The 21,311-nt window shown below is 40.5% G+C and overlaps 1 protein-coding gene across 1 annotated transcript in view; it reads left to right on the plus strand.

Annotated features, from left to right (window-relative positions):
* The first annotated feature begins 19,606 nt into the window (after positions 1-19,606).
* MACROH2A2 (macroH2A.2 histone) overlaps positions 19,607-21,311 on the plus strand; it is a 54,497-nt gene continuing 52,792 nt past the window's right edge. Inside the window, exon 1 of the mRNA XM_066349613.1 lies at positions 19,607-19,919. The gene's annotated coding sequence lies outside the window, so the exon portion shown is untranslated. The remainder of the gene's footprint in view (positions 19,920-21,311) is intronic.

A 21,311-nucleotide genomic window follows, 5' to 3' on the forward strand; every position in this document is an offset into this window, starting at 1 on the left:
GCAAAGAAACCTGTTGTCCGCCTGGAACTCTGGACAATGTGCAGTCTGAATTTACGCTATTTGAGTGATATATAAACTTGGATTTGGGGAGGAAGGTATTTATTGTATAGCTAACATAAAATAAAATCCACACCACTTTAAAGTGTACAACTCAGTGGTTTTTAATTTATTCATAAAGTTATGTAAGCATCACAACTAATTATTAGTCTTTAATAATTAATATAACTATTAGTTTATAATTAGAATTAGAATAATATCTAATTCAGAACATTTTCACACACACATCCAAAAAGAACCTGTTACTGTTAGTAGTAATTTCCATTTCTCATCTACCTACAAACCTGAAATTAACATTAAAATTGTCTGGAGATAGTGAATCCCCGGAAGTATTACCAGAGACAAATGCAAACTTGTCTATTAGAAAATGTCAACAAACCATATAAGAACTCTAATAGTAATGACTTGTGGTGAAGATTAGTTCACAATCAAAAACTATAGAACACACAAGACACAAAGCTCCGTTGATGAGAAAAAATATCCTAAGAACCAAGACAATAGAACACTGAAGACAAAATAAAAAGTATCTGCCTAAAATGCTTAAAGTTGTTTTTTTTTAAGTGATAGTAGGGGAGATAGACTTACACATGTGCCCTGAGTGGGATATACCGGTAACCTTCATATGGGGCCAGTGCTCCAATCAACCAAGCAATCCTCAGTGCCTGAGACTGATGCTCAAACCAACCAAGTCACTGGCTGTGAGAGAGGAAAGGAAAGAAAGGGGGAGAGGAAGCAAATGGTTGCTTCTCATGTGTGCCCTGACCAGGAATCAGACCGGGAATCAAACCGGGACATCCACAGGCCAGCTGACATTCTGTCCACTGAGCCAACTGACCAGGGCAGTTTAGAGTTATTTTAAGTGCAGAAACTATATTGAATGAACAGGACATTATGAAACAGATCAGGCCACTTTTAAAAATAGCAATTTGAAATCCTAGAAAAATCATTTAAATATTTACCAAAATTAAAACCCAGTGAAGTGGGTTCTATTCTGAAAATGATAGGCTAGTTTGTTTTGTTCTACTGAAAACAGCTATAAAAACTAGACTAAATTTTTTTTAAGTTTATTGTGTCGCCAAGGTTTCAAGTGCCCCGCTCAATGTAATACCCTTTACAACCCACATCATGCTCCCCCATGCCCCATGTAAAGTCTCTTTCCATCTTCATTTCTCCCCTTTTGGCCCCCTCCTCCTACCTTCACCCCCCTTTCCCTCTGGCTATTGCTACCCTGGTGTCTATGTATATGTGTCATGTATACATGTTTTTAGCTAATCCCTTCACCTTGCAGGCCCCTATTCCTCCTTCCCTCTGACAGCTATCCATCTGTTCCCTGGGACCCTGCCTCTGTGCTATTTGTTCCTCAGTTTAATATGTTCATTAGATTCCACATACAAGTGAGATCATATGATATTTGTCTTTCTCTCCTGGCTTATTTCACTTAGCATAATGACCTCCAGGTCTATCCATGCTATTGCAGGACTAAATATTTTTAATTGACCTGTAGGTGTTAGAGAGCTATCAAAGTAGTTAGTACTTTCAGAACCAAGAAGTCAGACTAAAGGAAAGCCCAGAAACGGGACTATAACTCCAGGGCCCACTTCCCCTGCTTAGTGTTTGCCACATGAAAACAGCTGGGTGGGGCAGCAGAGTTTACAGGTGACCCACTGATCCCAGTGGACTGGGAGGATGAAAATGGAAGTTGAGCCACCAAGGGGAAAGACTTTTCAAATGAGACTCTGAAGAACTAAAAAGAAGAATAAAGTCCCAAAACTGGAGATACTGACAGATGGATACGAAAAATCATAACGTTCCCATGCAGAAACTTCCATGAGAAGCAGTGGTGGGGTGGGAAAATCTGAGCTATATAGATGAATTGCTAGAGGGTCCGTGTGGACAAGTCTGAGCGTTAATTACTCAAGGGAAACCCAGTCCAAGGGAATCCTCATTCCTTTGTGAGATGTACCTCCAGGAGCCCCATCAGGTCCTCAGCGTATCGGAGCAGAATGCCCTGTGCTTCCATCAAGAGGAGGAGTAAGGAACCATTTTGAAATATGCCAGAGCAATCTTTACTTCTAAACAAGTCTTACCTTTAAGAGACGTTATTTTTCCCAAAGCCTAACTTGCTGAGGTTTTAATCAGAGCCTAGCCAGCCTGGTGAAAGGGAAATACCCAACTCCAGTTCCCTCTAGCTCTCCATGTGCGGAAAAGGAAATACCTAACTCCAAGCCCCTCTATTAACCCCGTCCCACCTACTGTGGGGTGGGGGATTTGCCCTGGTGAAGTTCACAGTCCAGGGACACAGGCTCCTCAAAAGACTGAGACTTAATCATAAACTGTGGAACACTTGCTTCCCCCTACATCGCACCACTACATTCCTAAAGGCTATTTGCTGCGGTTCATTTTACCCAATACTCCAACCACAGATCCGGAACACACAGAGAACCTTCAGCAGGATGAATGCAAAAAAATAAATAATGTCTACACCGAAGCATATCATATCCAAATTTCAGAAATCAAAGATAAAGAAAAATCTTGAAAGAAGAAAGAGGAGCAGGGGAGTGATGCCTTACTTACAGAGGAGCAAAGATAAGAATTACATACAGCCTGACCAGGTGGTGGCGCAGTGGATAAAGCGTTGGACTGGGACGCAGAAGAGCCAAGTTTGAAACTCCAAGGTCGCCAGCTTGAGTGCAGTGTCATCTAGTTTGAGCAAGACTCACCAGCTTAAGCCCAAGGTCGCTGGCCTGAGCAAGGGGTCACTCAGTCTGCTGTAGCCCCCCAGTCAAGGCACATATGAGAAAGCAATCAATGAACAACTAAGGTGCCGCAACAAAGCATTGATGCTTCTCATCTCTCTCTTCCTGTCTGTCCCTCTCTCTTTCTCTGTCACACACACACACACACACACACACACACACACACACATACACACAAGAATTATATACCTCTAACTTCTCTGAAACCATGCAAGCAAATACAAAGTGAAATAGATAAGGTGTTAAGAGGGAAAAAAGTGTCAGCCTAGAATTCGGTGCCCTGAAAAATTATTTTTCAAAAGTGAAGGAGAAATATTTGCTCAGACCAGAAACAAACAAACAAATAAATAATAGAGGAAATGTGTTGCTAGTGGACCTGCCTTGCAGAAATTTTAAAAGTTCTTCAGAGAGAAGGAAATAATACAATTCAGAAACTCAGACCTACATGCAGAAAGGAAGAATATCAGAGAATGAGTAAGTGAGGCTAAAATTAAAACTTTTATTTTTCTTATTCTTTCTTTTGTAACAGAGACAGAAAGAGACAGAAATAGGGACAGATAGGGACAGACAGACAGGAAGGGAGAGAGATGAGAAGCATCAGTTCTTCATTGCACCACTGTAACACCGCCTGGTCAGGCTATTTTTCTTATTCTTAATTGATATAACAGCTAGTAGTTTGTTCAAAATAATATTAGCACAATGCATTTGATTATGTATAATTATGTATAGATGCTTAAATTTTATTATGTATAAGTAAAATAAATGACAGCAATGATATAAGAGATGAGAGGGAGGAATTAAAATTATTTTGTTATTATAAGGTATTTGCACTGTGTTCAAAATAATAATAGCACAATGTATTTGATTATGTATAATAATAGATAGATGCTTAATTTTTATTATGTATAAGTAAAATGAATGACAGCAATGATATAAGGGATGGGAGGGAGGAATTAAAATTATTTTGTTATTATAAGGTTTTTGCACTATCTATAAAGCTGTATACTACTTTAAAGTGGACTTGGATTAGTCATAAATGTCTGTTGCAAACTCTAGAGCAACCACTAAAAAAGGTTGTTTTGTTTTTTAAATATAATTGCTGTGCTAAGAAAAGGGAGAAAAATGAAATAATATAAAATGCTCAATCAGAACTATAAAAGGCAGAAAGACAAAAATAGGAACAAAGAGCAAGGGCAAAGAATAAAAAAATAAATAAATATGGTTGATATTAATCCAAATATATTAATATTTTTATTCTGCATGATATTAAATGGTGGATACATGTCATTATACATTTGTCAAAACCCATAGGACGTACAACTCCAAGAGTGAACCCCAGTGTAAACTATGGACTTTGGAGAACAATATGTCAAGTAGCTTCATCAGTGGAAACAGATATACCATTCCAGCACTGGATGTTTATAGTGCCAGAGGGGTTATAAATATATGGGGGAGGGGGGTGGAAACCTGAGGGAACACCCTGTACTTTCTACCCAATTTTTCTGTGAATTTAGAAGAAATGTTTTAAAAATAAAGTTCACTAAAAAAAGAAAAAATAAATTTCAGAAGCGATAAAAAAGATTAGACAAAAAGTAACATATACTCAATATTGGTAAAGAAGAGTCAATGTAAGAGTAATAGGAGTCTCCAAAGAGGAAAACTAAAACCAGAAAACAGAATAAATGCCAAAAACTGTAATTCAAAAACACAATTTTGAAATAAAAGATTTTGAAACTACATTTTAAAAGAACACACCAGGCCCTGGCCGGTTGGCTCAGCGGTAGAGCGTCGGCCTGGCGTGCGGGGGACCCTGGTTCGATTCCCGGCCAGGGCACATAGGAGAGACGCCCATTTGCTTCTCCACCCCCCTCCCCTCCTTCCTCTCTGTCTCTCTCTTCCCCTTCCGCAGCCAGGGCTCCATTGGAGCGGGGATGGCCCGGGCGCTGGGGATGGCTCCTTGGCCTCTGCCCCAGGCGCTAGAGTGGCTCTGGTCGCGGCAGAGCGATGCCCCGGAGGGACAGTGCGTCGCCCCTGGTGGGCGTGCCGGGTGGATCCCGGTCCGGCGCGTGCGAGAGTCTGTCTGTCTCTACCCATTTCCAGCTTCAGAAAAAAAAAAAAGAACACACCATGTACCTAAGGTTATCAATCCAACATGATGCATATCACAAAGTATTCTAATGAAATCACTAAACGTTAAAGAAAAAATACTTTGAGCATCTTGTTAAAACAGTAGATGAGTTATAAGAGAAAGAATTATCATAAAACATTTCTGCATTAATATTTCTCCAGAAACAAATGAGAATATTTTTAAGATTCAAAGACAGAAAATATGAGCCAGGGATTTTTTAAGTGCTAAAAGTGATATTTAAATATAAAGGGCAAAGAGTATTGCCTGACCTGTTGATGCAGTGGATAGCGTCAACCCAGACTACTAGAATGCTAAAGTTGCTGGTTCAAAACCCTGGGCTTGTGTAGTCAAGGAACACATGAGAAGCAACTACAGCAACTATGAAGCAACTAAGAGTTGATCCCTCTTAATCTCCCCCCGCCCTTTCTCTCTCTCCTCTCCCTAAAATAAAAAAATTTTAAAACATCTTTAAAAAATTATTTTTAAATAACTAAATAAAGGGCAAAGAGTATCATCAACATGTAAAAGCATATAGAATTTTGATCCCATGAGCTCTCCTTAAGAAATATACTAATGAATGAGCTTCAGTCAAGCAAAATGACTAAAGAAATATTTAACATAAGGACTGCTGATAAGTAATGAACATGTACTTATAGAAATAACACTAAATGAGGCACAAAAGGAAGAGATCAATAGTATGCAACGACTTACTATGAAGTTCAAACAAGGTAGATACACTTAATTATTTTTAAGTGGGGTTAGAATGGGGAGACAATATGCAAAAATGTATTTAACTGTTCTTAGTGATAATATTGGTGGTAATAGTATTACAATTATTATTCTGAGGGTTATTTTGTGTGAGTAAAGGATAAAGTAAATGAGTATAGGTTATTCTAATTCTATCATCTCTTGTGTTCTTGAGAACCAAGATTCTTGGCAGAGAAGAGAAGAGATACAGATCAACACAGAAGAGGTTCGGTTTTACAACTCTGTGGTTACAGAGTTTGAACTTCATAGTAAGTCGTTGCATACTATTGATCTCTTCCTTTTGTGCCTCATTTAGTGTTATTTCTATAAGTACATGTTCATTACTTATCAGCAGTCCTTATGTTAAATATTTCTTTAGTCATTTTGCTTGACTGAAGCTCATTCATTAGTATATTTCTTTTTTTTTTTTTTTTTTTTTTTTTTCATTTTTCTGAAGCTGGAAACAGGGAGAGACAGTCAGACAGACTCCCGCATGCGCCCGACCGGGATCCACCCGGCACGCCCACCATGGGGCGACGCTCTGCCCACCAGGGGGCGATGCTCTGCCCATCCTGGGCGTCGCCATGTTGCGACCAGAGCCACTCTAGCGCCTGAGGCAGAGGCCACAGAGCCATCCCCAGCGCCCGGGCCATCTTTGCTCCAATGGAGCCTTGGCTGCGGGAGGGGAAGAGAGAGACAGAGAGGAAAGCGCGGCGGAGGGGTGGAGAAGCAAATGGGCGCTTCTCCTGTGTGCCCTGGCCGGGAATCGAACCCGGGTCCTCCGCACGCTAGGCCGACGCTCTACCGCTGAGCCAACCGGCCAGGGCCATTAGTATATTTCTTAAGGAGAGCTCATGGGATCAAAATTCTATATGCTTTTACATGTTGATGATACTCTTTGCCCTTTATTTAGTTATTTAAAAATAATTTTTTAAAGATGTTTTAAAATTTTTTTATTTTAGGGAGAGGAGAGAGAGAAAGGGCGGGGGGAGATTAAGAGGGATCAACTCTTAGTTGCTTCATAGTTGCTGTAGTTGCTTCTCATGTGTTCCGAACTAGAAGTATCAATATGAACTCATGAAATAGTTTATCTTCTAAAATAAAAAAGTACATACATATACCACACATATAAAATCTTAGCTCTGGCCTGACCAATGGTGGCACCATGGATAGAGCACTAACCCAGAATGCTGAGGTTGCTGGTTTAAAACCAACAGTCACCAACTTGGGCCTTGTGTTGCCAACTTGAGCATGGGATCACCAACATACTTCTGAGTTAATGGGCTTGAGCTTGAGGTCACTGGCTTGAGCCTGAGGTTGCTGGCTTGAGGCTGAGGTCGCCAATTCAATCCCTGGTGGGAGTACATATGAGAAGCAATCAATGCACAACTAAGTGGAGTAGTGAGTTGATACTTCTTTCTCTCTCCCTATCTCTCTCTCTCCCCTCAAAAAATCTTAGCTCTGTTCATAAAGAAGCCTGAAAACAATGACCACTTAATAGCAATGATCATCCCTAGCACTCAGATTGTTTGAATACCATTTTCCATAAAAAGAAATATTGGTTTTGTTGTAGACTGAAAGTGACAAAAAGCCTTTGTAAATTCGAGGCTTAGCAAAAGGCTAAGTTCTCCCCCCCCTTCACCTCCATATTGGCTATGATGTTGAGTATTTGCATCCACTTCACTTGCTTGCTTAAGTTGCTGGAAGCAATTTACATGCTCTTCCTCTTTTTGTTTGTTCAGATGTTGGTTGATTTCGTTTATGCATGGTAGGAGGATTCCTGTTTATGCCTTGGGAGAATTCCTGTTTTTGCCTCAGATGTGTAACTCTGTATCAAGGACTTTCTTCATTTGCATATGGCTATATAATAAAGCGAACTGGGGCTATGGGGCACTCAGATATTGCCATCTGCATTGAAGAGGACTTCCAATCCCATCCTTTTTTCTTAATGAGTCTGTTTTCTTAATTCCTCACTGTTCTCACTCAAGGCCCAGAATTATGAGCTGTGCTGGTCCTCAGCATGGTTTCTTGGGGAAGTCACTATTACTGGTTTGGGGCAGAAATTGTAAAAAAAAAAAAAAATTAGCCTGTAACATCTTGTCACACTAGATAAAGAGGCAGTTATCAAATTACTAAGGTATTATAAGGACACAGAGCCAATTTGAAGAGATTCCCCCAAACCAGAGAAGGGACAATTTGTGCTTCAAAAAGAATAATAATTGCAATTGACTAAAACCCATCAATCTGTGAGTTAAAATATTTTACATGATTTTTAAAAAAAACTAATGGGTCATCCTGAGAGAATGATATGAAACCAATTCATTATCTTAAATGAATAATTTATTCTGCCTTCCCATATAAACTGTACCAAGGGTAATCAAATAGTAATGAAGTAATGTGTCTCTTTATAAAGGTACTCCATCTAATAAATGAAAAAGAAATTAAGGAATTAGAATATCACCATTCTACAATCCTCAATCAATTGATAAATTTTGGCATTAAGCATTAATGCTAACATCACACAAAAAGAGACAGCCAGACATTATGTGCCTCCTGGTGAGCGAGTTCAGCCACACTGGAATCTTGCCAAAGAAATTGACCCAACATTGATCAGACCCCTGGATCTGCTACCCAACTGCAAAAGACTAAAGCAATGTGTTGACCAGTGCCACAAATATTCACCAGCAAAAATCTAGAGCACAAGAAACTACAAGTCAAACAGTCCAGTTCTTTCATAGATAAAATGAAATTTTACAAAGGCATGGAGAATGATTCTGTATATGAAGTAAACTTAAAGATGTATAATTTTTCATGGGCAAGACTAACCTATAGCTTCTAGAGAATACATGTGAGTAATAAGCTTACAAAGTAACATGAGGAAGTGATCACTATAAAAGTCAAGATAGGGATTGCTGTTTTGGACCACAATGGAGTAACAAGGACCAGATTTACCCTCCTGTGTGAAATAACTAAAATACAAGACAAAATATATTTTAAAACACCTGGTTTTAGACAGTGGCAATCTGACTGCACAGAACAGTGATCCCTGAGAAAGGGAAAACAATAAGATGAGTTCTAAAATTGCCCCAGCTTGCCTGACCGGTGGTGGTGCAGTGGAAAGAGCATCAACCCAGAAAGCTGAGGTCCCTGGTGTGAAACTCCAAGGTCGCCAGCTTGAGCACAGGGTCTCTGGCTTGAGCACAGGATCATCAGCATGATCCCCAGGTCACTGGCTTAAAGCCCAAGGTTGCTGGCATGAGCAAGGGGTCACTGGTTTGTCTTGAGCCCCATAGTCAAGGCACATATGAGAAGCAATCAAACAACTAAAGTGAAGCAACTACAACTAAAGTGAGCAATGGGATAACTCTCAGCAACCTAAAAATGTGCACTTGGAGTCCCCAGAGGGGAGGAAAGAAGAAGGATGGGGTGAAATATTATTAAAGAAATAATGGCTGAAATTTTTCCAAAATTTAACAAAATTATTAAACCATAGATGTAAGAAGTTAAACGAACAAGAAGAAAGCTCTCATCTATCTCCTCCCTCTCTCTCTCTCTCTAAAATAAATTAATTGATTTAGTAATTTAAATAAAATAAAATTGTCTCAGCTCACTTAAACCTGGAGAAAATATCCAGACCAAAACCCAGAGAGGAGTCTTCCTGAGCTGAGGAGACAAAACTACGAGTTCAAGAAGGCTGTGTGGCTAGAATCCATGGGCAAAGTACAAGAAAAAAGAGGCACACAGAGAGAATGCCAGAGATCTGCAGAGGGCATCCCTTGAGTACTGATGAGCACATGGACAAAAGGTAACTGCCCACATCTGAAGAAAGAGACCATTTCTGGTGTTCACATAGAACCAAGAGGAATCTGTGGTTTCACCAACCAGACTGGAAAAGGCTTGTAATTCATGAGGCAAAATCAACCTTAGAACAAAAGTTGCTCTGATTTCACCTGACAGAGCTTAAAAGCTAGCCTCAATGTAATCAAGCTCTTTCCAAGTAATGTTACTGAACCCCAGAAATGAACTCAAGAATATTTGTAGGAATGCAAAATATCTAGCCTCCACAACATCTGGAGCCAATAAAAAAATTACCAGGCACACACACAAAAAAATACAAAAAAAAAAAAAAAGGAATATATGATCTATAATAAAGGGATGAACAATTATATGCATAGAATTAGTCAACAAGGACATAAAACATTTATAATTATAGTCTATATATTCAATAAAGTTGAGAAAAAGATTGAGCATGTAGAAATATGAAAGATATATCTTTTAAGATCCCAACGAACTTCTAGAGATGAAAACTGCAATATCTGAGATTTTAAGAAACAGATTGACAGGATGAACAGCATATTAGACATTGCAGAAGAGAAGACTAATGAACTTGAAGACACTACAATAGAAATTATCCAAAATGAAACACACAGAGAAAAATGACTGAACAATAATAATAATAATAATAATTTTTTAAAAACAGAGCATAAGTGAGCAATAGGATAACTCTCAGCAACCTAAAAATGTGCACTTGGAGTCCCCAGAGGAGAGGAAAGAAGAAGGATGGGGCAAAAATATTATTAAAGAAATGATGGCAAAATTTTTCCAAAATTTATCAAAATTATTAAACCATAGATATAAGAAGTTAAACAAACAAGAAGAAAGCTCTACCAAGGCATATCATAATCAAATTGCTTAAAACCAGTGATAAAGATAAAAATCTTATAAGCAGCAGGAAGAACAGAGATAAAAATACAACTGACTTCTGGATGGAAACATTGGAGCAATCTTTTAAAAGTACTAAACAAGTACGAACAAGTCATTCTATTATTTTATATGCAGAAGAACATACTTTTTAATATTTTGGAAAACTGAAAGAATTTATTAGCTGCAGATCTGCACAGGAAATGTTAAAGGAAGTTCTGTGGGCAGAAGGAAAATTATAACAGATGGAAATCTGGATCTTGACAGAATGAAGAACACCAGAAACGGTAAATATTTGAGTAAATCCAAAAATGTTTTTCTTATTTAAAAAAAAAAAGTTTTTTAAGATCATTGATAGTTTAATGAAAAAATAATAACATGTATTTTGAGGCTTATAACATATGTAGGAATTATAAATGACAATGTTATACATGGTAATGGACAGAACAGTGGTTACTTTAGTGGGAAGTGAAGGAGTTGAGATGATGATGGAGCTGACTGAGGGACGTCTGGTGCTGTTGGCAAAGTTCTATTTCTTTGTTTGGATATTAGAATGTTCACCTTATGATAACTGATATTAAGCCATACATTTGTGTTATTTTCTGTATATGTCTCACTATAACATAAAGGTTTTAAAAATATTTTAAAGTGAACATTCTCATTTCCATCCCCCTGACCCCTTTTTCTTTTGGCAACTACCAGCTTGTTCTTTATATCTATGTGTCTGTTTCTATTTTGTTTTATTTATTCATTTGTTTTGTTTTTTTAGATCCACATATAAGTGAAATGATACAACATTTGTCTTTTTCTGTCTATTTCACTTAGCATAATACCCTCTACGTCCAGATTTTTTGTGAACTATTTAGAAATACTTTTTAAAATGACAAAAAGGGTATGAAATAAAGTGTTAACAATGGTTGTTTTATTGATGTTGAGATTAAGAATGATGTCTACTTTTCTGTTTTCCCCAAAATATCTACAGTGAATATTACTTCCTTTTGTAATCAGGAAAAAATAAATAAAACCAATAAATACTTAGAATGGAAATGCTTTATTCACAAATTATATATATAGTCCTTGGGAACAAAATTCATATTTTTGGGTCCATTTCACTATCTGTGCTTCTTCGATTTGATTACATTAGTCCTGCCCGTTCCTATTCAAATTGCTTTGTGGTATGTGCTAATAACCAGAAGTAGGCATTCAAAAAATTTTATGTACAGAACTAAATTAAAGACAGCTAATATTACATTTTATAAATCTGTTTGGTTTGGTTTGGTTTTTTAAGTGAGAGGAGGGAAGATAGACTCCGCATGCATCAACCAGGATCCACCCAGCAACCCCAATCTGGGCCCATGCTTGTATCAACTGAGCTATTTTTAGTGCCTCAGGCTGAGGTTCTCAGCTATCCTCAGCACCGGGTCAATCAAGACACTGGCTGTGGGAGGGGAAGAGGTAGAGGAGAGGAGAGGGTGAGGGAGAGAAGCAGATTGTCACTTCTCTTGTGTGCCCTGACCAGGTATAGAACCTGAGATGTCCACATGCCGGGCTGACACTCTATCCACTGAGCCAAACGGCCAGGTCCTGTTATTCTAATTAATAATAATATTCCTCTGAGAGTTGGAGAATGAGGAACAGTTATTCCAAAGCCAGTGTTGACAATCAGCTACCCTGAAGGTTTCTCTAGGAGGCTCTGACATTGCCCCCAAAAATCTTATGGTTGTTTTGTAAACAAGGAGACTGAGCTATTGCATTTACAAATCCTGCAGAAAGTTCCCTGTGTTTTCAGTATTCCAAACACAAATATCAAGTGCCTCTAAATTTCATCTGACACAAACCTTATGCCTGAATTAGCAGCACCTCCAGATCAAGAACAAACCTAACGAGAGAGCCACAAGACTCTGCCTTCACCAACACTGTGTACCAAGGGAGGAAGATCAACACTAGGAAAATACCAGGTTTGGCTAGAAATATAGCACCTGCAAAAGTCACAGCCTACTACACTTTTAATTATTCACAGAGCAAGCAGGAAAGTGAAAAATATACCTTGAACATCTGTTGTTTGTGAAAGAATGGGGTTGCGTCAAGTAAGATTAACCACATAGAATATCAGCCTTACACTGTTTCCCAAGAAAACACCTCATGCATTCAAAAGATTAACAAAGGAACTACAGTGAAGGAAGGAGGGAGGGAGGGAGGGAGGGAGAGAGCGAGGGAGGGAGGGAGGAAAGGAAAGGAAAGGAAGGAAGGAAGGAAGGAAGGAAGGAAGGAAGGAAGGAAGGAAGGAAGGAAGGAAGGAAGGAAGGAAGGAAGGAAGAAAGAAAGTCTAGTTTGATTATTGATTTTTTAATTTACAGATATGATAAAGACTGTGGTATGGCATGTGGAATGTAATGTGCTCTCACTAAGTATAATGCAGTTTATTTCATGACAATGAACTCAAACATTGGGATTTTATCTAACTTTCAAGCAATATAAGAAAATTTTAAATAGTTCCAATTTGATTCAATTGAATCATTAATACACATAACCATTTGAAGGCTATATAAGTATGAGCTAAAGGCAATCTGAACACTCATTCTGCTTGGAAAACAGAAAAATGTACATGTGAGGTCTAGTCTACAGAGTTTATTCTTTAAAAAATGAGAGGCTCTGATGGGTGAACATTTGCTTCTTTGGGTTATATACTATAATGTCCTGAACATAATTTTCATTACAAATGACCATATGGGTTACCAAAGCAAACATATATATCACCACAACACTCTGTAGTAATATATGCAGTCCCTTAAGCTAACTCAAAGATGGATAATGTAGTACTGGAATCATTTCCTAGACAGAGGACCACTAGCAATAACCCTTAATAGTCCAGGGTCCCCAGTGGCACATTTCAAGCTGGGTTCCTAGAGCCTGCGTCTCAGCAGCCACCGTGGAAAGAAGTAAACACTTGGAGCAGCGCAGGAAGCCCTGCTGTTCAGAATTGGCTGGTTCTGAGCCAATGGTTTCTCATCTCGATGAGCAGCAGCTGTCATAGCTTCTCTGCAGGGACATGATTTTAAAAGTTCTTAAAAGGCTTAATTGTGACCAGCCTCTCTCTCTCTCTAAGTAAGGTACTTCTTGCTCACTTGTCCTATTCTTTGAGAACACTTAATTTTCTGATCACCAGCACAGAACAAAGTGGAGTATACCCTCGTCTATTGAACTGGATGAAAGGCACACCAGAAGGAGTGACAAAATTGCACTCAAAGGACAGTCTACTGTGACCTTGTACCAGGAATTTCATCAGTAAATGAGTGACGATGCAATATAAAGTCACAAATAGCAAATATATCTTGAGATTCTAGATAAGTCTATTTAATATGCCTCTTTAAAGATGCTCTTTAAAATATGAAAATAAACATGTGTAAATAAAAAGATTGGGCAATTTTTATCTCTCCACATAAAACCAATTCCAAAAATTCTTATGATGAGTATAATAAAATACTTGGGAGTCATTCCAGCCTAGGATATGATATGATATGATATGATATGATATGATATATATGATACGATGTGATCTGTATATACACACACAGTGATGGTGAGATCAACTGGGGCAGTGAGGTGGAATGAAAAGAACCTTAGTCTCTCTATCACAAAGCCCCAGTTCTGATGCCTGCCAGGCCACAAACTGGCTGTATCACTTGGGGCCCACAAGACAAGGTTAGAAGACTAGTCTCTCTGAGGCTGTGAAGTACCTGTGCCCTTGCCAGAGGCATTCTCAGAGAAGGCTGGAAGAGGGAGGGAAGAAGGAAGAAGGTGTCCTAGGCATATTGGGACGTCGCTCTAACCCAGTGATCCCCAGCCTTTTTTGGGCCACGGACCGGTTTAATGTCAGAAAATATTTTCACAGACCGGCCTTTAGGGTGGGACGGATAAATGTATCACGTGACTGAGACAAGCGTCAAGAGTGAGTCTTAGACGGATGTAACAGAGGGAATCTGGTCATTTTTTAAAAGTAAAACATCGTTCAGACTTAAATATAAATAAAACGGAAATAATGTAAGTTATTTATTCTTTCTCTGCGGACCGGTACCAAATGGCCCATGGACCAGTACTGGTCCACGGCCCGGGGGTTGGGGACACTGCTCTAACCAACTGAGATACACGGCCAGGGCTACTGTTAACTTCAAGGTGATTTCTATACCTATTGCCATGTCCTGAGTTATTAGATAGATTGCAAGTTTCCTGAAAGAGGAAAACATGCCTCTTTGTACCTCTCACGTGACCTAGCTTGGTTTCTTAAGGAGAGTACATGTTAAGAAATATTTGATTTCATTCCAAAATAAATATTAAAAAAGAAACAAACATCACTCGAGTGTCTCATTTGTGTGTAGGAGGATTGGAATGGGGGGGTTTCCCCTCTCTTCCATTTCTGTTTCTTCCAGCCTAGAGATCTTTGTCTTTTAGCATTAATGGTAAGCTCTAATTCTTAATAAGGACCATCAGTGAGGCCTAGAGATCAAATGGCCAGGGTCATTCAATAGTGATTTGTCTTCTTGTCCTCCAAAAGTGAATTCAGGACTTGAGTTCAAGCACACGCTCCTACCTCTACCCATCAGAACACTGAGCTATCATGTGGCCAAAGTTCTCTGAAGGCTTTTATTTGGGTATTTTTTCCAGAAGAAACATGTTTCTCTTGCAGCAATCTTAATAAATGCAACTGAGCTCTATTTCTTGGCTTTGAGGTAATGAAAAATTAATTACCATACTTTACAAGCAATAGTTTCCATTCACAGCACTCCCTTAGAAGTAAATATATCATAAATAGTTACTATTATACCAATGTGTGGTGTATTGGGCAGCCTGTTGTCCATAAATCCTTTTTCAACAGACATGTTATTTCTTCTGGGGAACAAACAGATTTGTTTTAGATCAGAGAGTCAACTGACAGATGGCCATTGTAAAAACACACCATTTGTATAAATAAATCATAGTTTTACTATGGTATTCTGTTTTTGTAGATTTGGAAAATCAATGCCCCCATTCTCTAGAATTACTCTAAATTGTAAAGAGCAATTTTGTATAGGTGTGAGGCTACATTGCACAGATCTCCCACCACAGATGGTAAGGTCCAGACTCTCTGGAAGCATGCTGCCGCTTCCCACCGCAGTTGTTGCAAAGAGCTCTGCCTAGAAGTCACAGGATGGTCTTCCAGAGAGCTCCCGCACCAGACAGACCCAGACACCAACTGGCACAGTCCCCTTAGCTCCAGGTTCTGCTTCCATTAAATTTAGTGACACCATGTGCCTTATTTCCCTAACCACAACTTTGTACAATTAGGGCTGACAATATATTTCTCTTACAAACCTGAAACATTTTATTTTTCTTTACAAAATAGCTTATCAGTTAAACATGAAACATTTGGTAGATTCCTTTAAAATCCAACTCAGCCTTAACTCTGAGCCTACTACAATCTGAGTCACTACTCATCTTATAATGTACACACATGTAACACACAATATTTATTTACTCATATATAGATGTATATACATAGATATGCATCTATACATACATTCTCACTTAAATCCCCTTTTCTAGAATCAAAGAGTCAGGACTTAGTATCTAAAGGGAAATATTTTGTTGTTGTTTTTAAGAACCAAGACTAGTAAAGTATTTCTTTTGTTAGAGAGGAAGATGTTCATTTTAGCCAGAGATACTAACAATGGGCTTTGTTGGCATACGATTGCCTATGTGTCCTTTCTTTAAGGACATTATTCCTTTCCACAAATGATTAAAATGCTAGAGCCACCCATTCTGATCAAGAAAATAAATGTTGAGCATTAATCATGTTCACTATTTAAAATATAGTGATTAGGAAAGACTTCACATATTTCTAGCTAATAAAAAATTTTTAAGTCAGATTGCCTAGTATTTTCCAGGCCATAAGGTGCATTTAAAAACTGTATTTATTTCTTAGAATAAAGGGGTACCATTTAGCTTGGTGCTTTGTCTGCATCATAACCTCAGGCACTCAACTTGCTATTTAGAGTTATGCCAGTTGGTGCCTTGATGGAATTAATACAGCATCTAGAATTGCCTAACTTACATTGAAAGAAGAGCTTAAACCAATGATCTCCATCTGCTTTTATAATACTCCCAGGGAATCTCAGGTTACTTCAAAGAAGATCAGAAATATCAAATAAAATTAATCTGGATATATAAATCTTAGACACATATGTCAGATATAAATATATACCTGTATGACATAGTCCTTCTGGAAGAGGCAAGGGTCAGAAAATTAACAAGGTAATTATATACCAAGATTTCAGAAGGGTAAAATGATCACAAATTATAATTGGTGTCATAAACTAGATTAGCACCAATCATGGAAAATAAAAACCCACTCAATTCATACATCATCATAAATTTGGATCATGAGAAAGTATAGTAAAAAGGTTTGGAAGGACAAAATCATGAAGCTACTTTCCGAACAGATGATTTCGTGAATGAATGACTAGAAGACTTAATAGAATATGAATATAGCTGCATGGTTGATCATTTTTTTTTCATATCTAAATCATGCTACATGCCTGTCTCTAAGTGGAGTGCATCTCAATAAAATGTTTACTAGGCATCTTTGTTCCTAATGGAGTCAACACAAAATCAATACCTTTATTCATAATATTATGCACACATACAGGTCAAAAGTTAAGAAAATATTTTCAATGCAAAAGTAATCAACCAAACCCTGTAATTAGGCTTTTTGGCTGACTCTTTGAGAATACATATTAGGAATGATCCAAGGGACTTTTGACAATATGACTAATCACAAAAGTCCTTTGTTTAAATAGAATAAACACATCCATACCACCAGACTAAGGCAAGGATTAAGAGCATGAACCTGCTACTTCTTAACTTTGTAACTATGAGCAAGTTTCTCATCTGTTCTTTGCCTGTTTTTCCATCTGTAAAAGGAAAGTAGTGCCCACCCCATAAAGTTGTTGTAAGGATTGAGTCAGTAAGGGGAAAACTCAGTGCCTTAGTATTTAATAAGTATAAATTCTTATCACTATTATTCACCTTGTCAGAGGTTCCCTGAGCTGGAAGCCACTGCAGAACTCAAGATTACTGATGAATTTATAGTTATGTTGACTATTTTTAATGCATCCTACCTACACATCATCTGTGTTAAATTTTTGTTCATGTGTTAAATGTTCAATATTAAATAGCTATAATTTAACTACATCTGCATATTAGGTTGCATATTTGGCCCCAATGCATCTGGAGAAGTTTGGAGTTGGCAGAAAGTACATTAGGCTGGGTATATGAAAATGCACTGCAGTCTCTGCCACTAAGTACGCACATGGCCTTGGGTGAGTCACTTCTCCCACCTGAATACCAGATTTCCTCCCATAACTGAAAGCGTTTGAACTCTGTGATCCCTTCTATTCTAAGAACAAGAGTATCATGAAGCTGACATTCCCTTTGATTCTCTTGAGTTGTGACTACAGATCTATTTGAAGAAACCAACCCATAGGAAATGAGCGAATCCAGACAAGTCTCTCTCAGCTTTTTTCAGAACAGCACATAACAAAATGCTAGAATGAAAAGAGATCCATAAAATGCACATAAAAATTACCACACCTGCCATTTTATTAGGAAGTTACAGGGAGAATGTGAGTCTAATATATATCAATCAATTATTAAACTACATCTCAGTGAGCCTGGCTGATTGGATCACAGGGTAGGAATAGTTTTCAAGCACTCCCAGAAAGGTCCTGAATCCTCCTGAATTTTGGCCTTGAGGCTATTGCTGACCAAGAACAGACACCAGAAATCTCTGTGAGGGAGATAGGCACTTCCTATAGGAAGAGGAAATTGAAATCATTATGACATGCCCCATGGGATCATTTGAAACCCTTTAAATATATGACTTGGGAAAGAGGACTTTATCCAGACTAGATTTCTAACCTAGAGAGTACCTTCAAAGACAAAGAACAGTGAGGTCATATAGAGAGAGTAAGAAGAATCTGAAGAGTGAAGGAATCCCCAATAACCTGAGACCACTGAGTCCAGGAGAGTTTGAGAAGCCATATGAGATATAAACAAAGAGAGTTTAGTTATACCTTTATGATACATCTGTGATCTTTTGGGAAGTCAGCTGACTTCTCAAACATTTGTTTAAAAGGCACATAGTCTAAAGCACTACCTGCTAAATACATCAACAGCCCTGATTAGTATAAAGCCAGAAGGCATTGGGCATTTGAGTTTTTCCCACTCAAGCAATTGGAGGCTCTCAGTCACCCCAAGATTCCTCATTACCTAAACATTTATAAATTTACAGTAGCAAACATATACAATACTACCAAATGGAGAAGCTTTGAAACACATCCATGTGGACAATGCTAAAGAATTGTGGGTTTCGCTTTTGTGGAAAGATCAAAATTTTGCCTCTCACAATCCTTTGAGTCATCAGGAAGAAATCAGAGGAAGCGTGGATGACCCATACCAAGTTAGTATCCCCCACTGAAATTAAACAAATTCCTTCCAAGCCCCCAAGCCATCAAGCCCTGGCCAACATCTCTGGTTACAAAGGACAGCGCTGGCTTCCAGTAGGAATAGAGTAACATTAATCCCATTATCACACCTGATACAGTATTGCCCACCACACTACCCTAAAAATATTTTTTCTAGAAACTAATAAAAATTGGTCCTTAAGACAACAGCCTCATGTTAATCTTAATAAGAGCTGAGCTGTTACAAATTAACATACTGTAAAGCAACTGAATTAAAAATTATGTCCATGCATAGTCTTAACCACCAAAACATGCATCTGCTACTCCAAATATTATGCAACTCTGGATTCTAAATCGGTCTTAATTTATAAAAAGCCCACAGACACAAATATAGATTCTCAGTTCTATGGCTGTGGCCCTCTATGCCATCGATCCAGTAGTGGACACGAACGTTAATGTATATAATATTATTTAAGGCCACGAGACCATCGAAGGTGGCATTTTTTCGCTTTCACCTTCTAAAGCTTTTCCCAGAACTGCCCGATGATCGCCCACGCCTTCTTCCACCAAAGGTGGATTCTGCAGACTCTGAATCACGACCATAGCGCCTCTGTCCCCAGCTCAAGGAAAAGCCTGATCCTAGCAAGTGGTCCTCAGTGCATCCAGCAGATCCGCCAGCTACGCGGAGGCCGCGCAGTTTCATCATTAACGCTCCTGAAGGACAATAGCTCATCAAGCCCCACCGAAAGCCCTGGACCCGTCGCGGAGCCTGGGCTGGCGGGGGATGAGGCTGAGCAACTCCTCCTAGAGGTGGTTATGTGGAGAAGGAGCAATCCCTTCTCCCTCCTCCTCCTCCCCCCGCTACTATCCGCGGCCCGGAGAACTGCTGCTTGCCGCCATTGACACGCACAGATAGAACCTAAAGAAAGGCAAAGAGTCCTGCGGGGCACCGGTGCCGAGCGAGCCGAACCTGCGCGCGGGCAGCGGCGCGCAGAGGGCACCGGGCGCCGGGAGCAGGCGGCGCAGCACCAGGTGAGCCCGCCATGGCGATGGCATTATTGTTCGGGGGTCGTTGGGGTCTGGAAACAAAACCGGCTGCAGGAACAGTGCAGGGGCCGGAGAGAAGCCCCCGCCGCCCAACCCCTGCGGGTGCACCCGGGATAGTCGACCGTCCCCGCAAAAAGAAAAAAGAAAAATTAAGAAATCAAGCTGCCCAACTTGCTTCCTCGTGAAATAAAGGGGGAGTGCTAAAGAAGCTCTAAAATTCCTGCGGCCGGTGAGGAGCAGGGGCATCTTGGGCGAGGAGGGCGGGAGGAGGAGGGATGCGGGTCTAGCGGCGGGCCCCAGGAAAGGCTGGACCCGGAGGGAGCGGAGGGCTCCTAGGGATGCGGAGTTTGGGGCGCAGAAGAGGGAGGAGGGAGGCGCCCAGCGCCGAGGGGGAGTGGTACAGAGGCAGTGGGCTGCGCAGGAGCCGCAGGGCCGCTCGGGGACCTCGCGGGTGCCCGGGTGGGCGCCGGCTGTTCCCGGCTGACAATGAAAGGAGCGCGGAGGCGCCAGGCGGAGGGAAGGGACCGTGGCCCCGGGGGCGAGGACGCGGGGAGCCGGGCGCCGCGGGCGGCCGTGAGCCCGGCGGGCGCGGAGGAGGGCTCGGGGCCGGGCACTCCCCTCCGGTTCCCTTTCCGGGGCGCCCGGTGCCGACGCGCGACACGCTCTCCCCGGGAAATGGCGGCCCCTGCGCCGCTTGCTTGGGCAGACCTGGGTTTCGGCTTTGCGCGGGAAAATAAAAAAATAATAATAAGGAAAGGGGGTTTAAAAGTAAAGTGGCTGCGACACAGGAAAGGGCTGCGCCAGGCGCCAGTCGCGGTGCGAACAGCGTGCGGGGCGCAGCGGGCGGGACCGACCCTGCCTCCGCGGGCTCCCAGCCCGCTCTCCGGGAGCACCCTAGTTACAGCCTCACCCGCCTCCTAAATCGCGCCCGTGAGTGTCTTTCTCCGCCTTTCCTCGTGGGGGCGCCCTCCGCTCCTGCCCTCTTTGTTCCACACAACAATGACCAAAAGGGCAGTGAGCTCCCAAAGGGCCAAATGCGCCTCTTCCAAGAATTTCCAATCGCTGATATGTGCCACCACGGGCTTGACTTAGGGACGTTCACTGCTGGGGTTTATTGGTAACAGCTAACAAAATGGGCGAGAAGAAATAGGCTGAGAAACCAAAACGCTGGCCTATGTGTATTTGAGCGGGTGCAGCGGCAGGACGCTTCCCAGACCCGACGCTAAAGGCGGTTCCGGTGTTCAGATGCCCTGGTAACTGAGGTTTATCAGTCCAGCGAAAGTCGAAACAGGGCCCAGGTCTAAATCCCCAGACCTCAGGAGCTCACTTCCCTTAGGGGCAGTCGAACCACCTCATTTGTGCTTGTGTCCAAATGCA

Source organism: Saccopteryx leptura, chromosome 9 (assembly GCF_036850995.1).
Source record: "Saccopteryx leptura isolate mSacLep1 chromosome 9, mSacLep1_pri_phased_curated, whole genome shotgun sequence".
Taxonomy (NCBI): domain Eukaryota; kingdom Metazoa; phylum Chordata; class Mammalia; order Chiroptera; family Emballonuridae; genus Saccopteryx; species Saccopteryx leptura.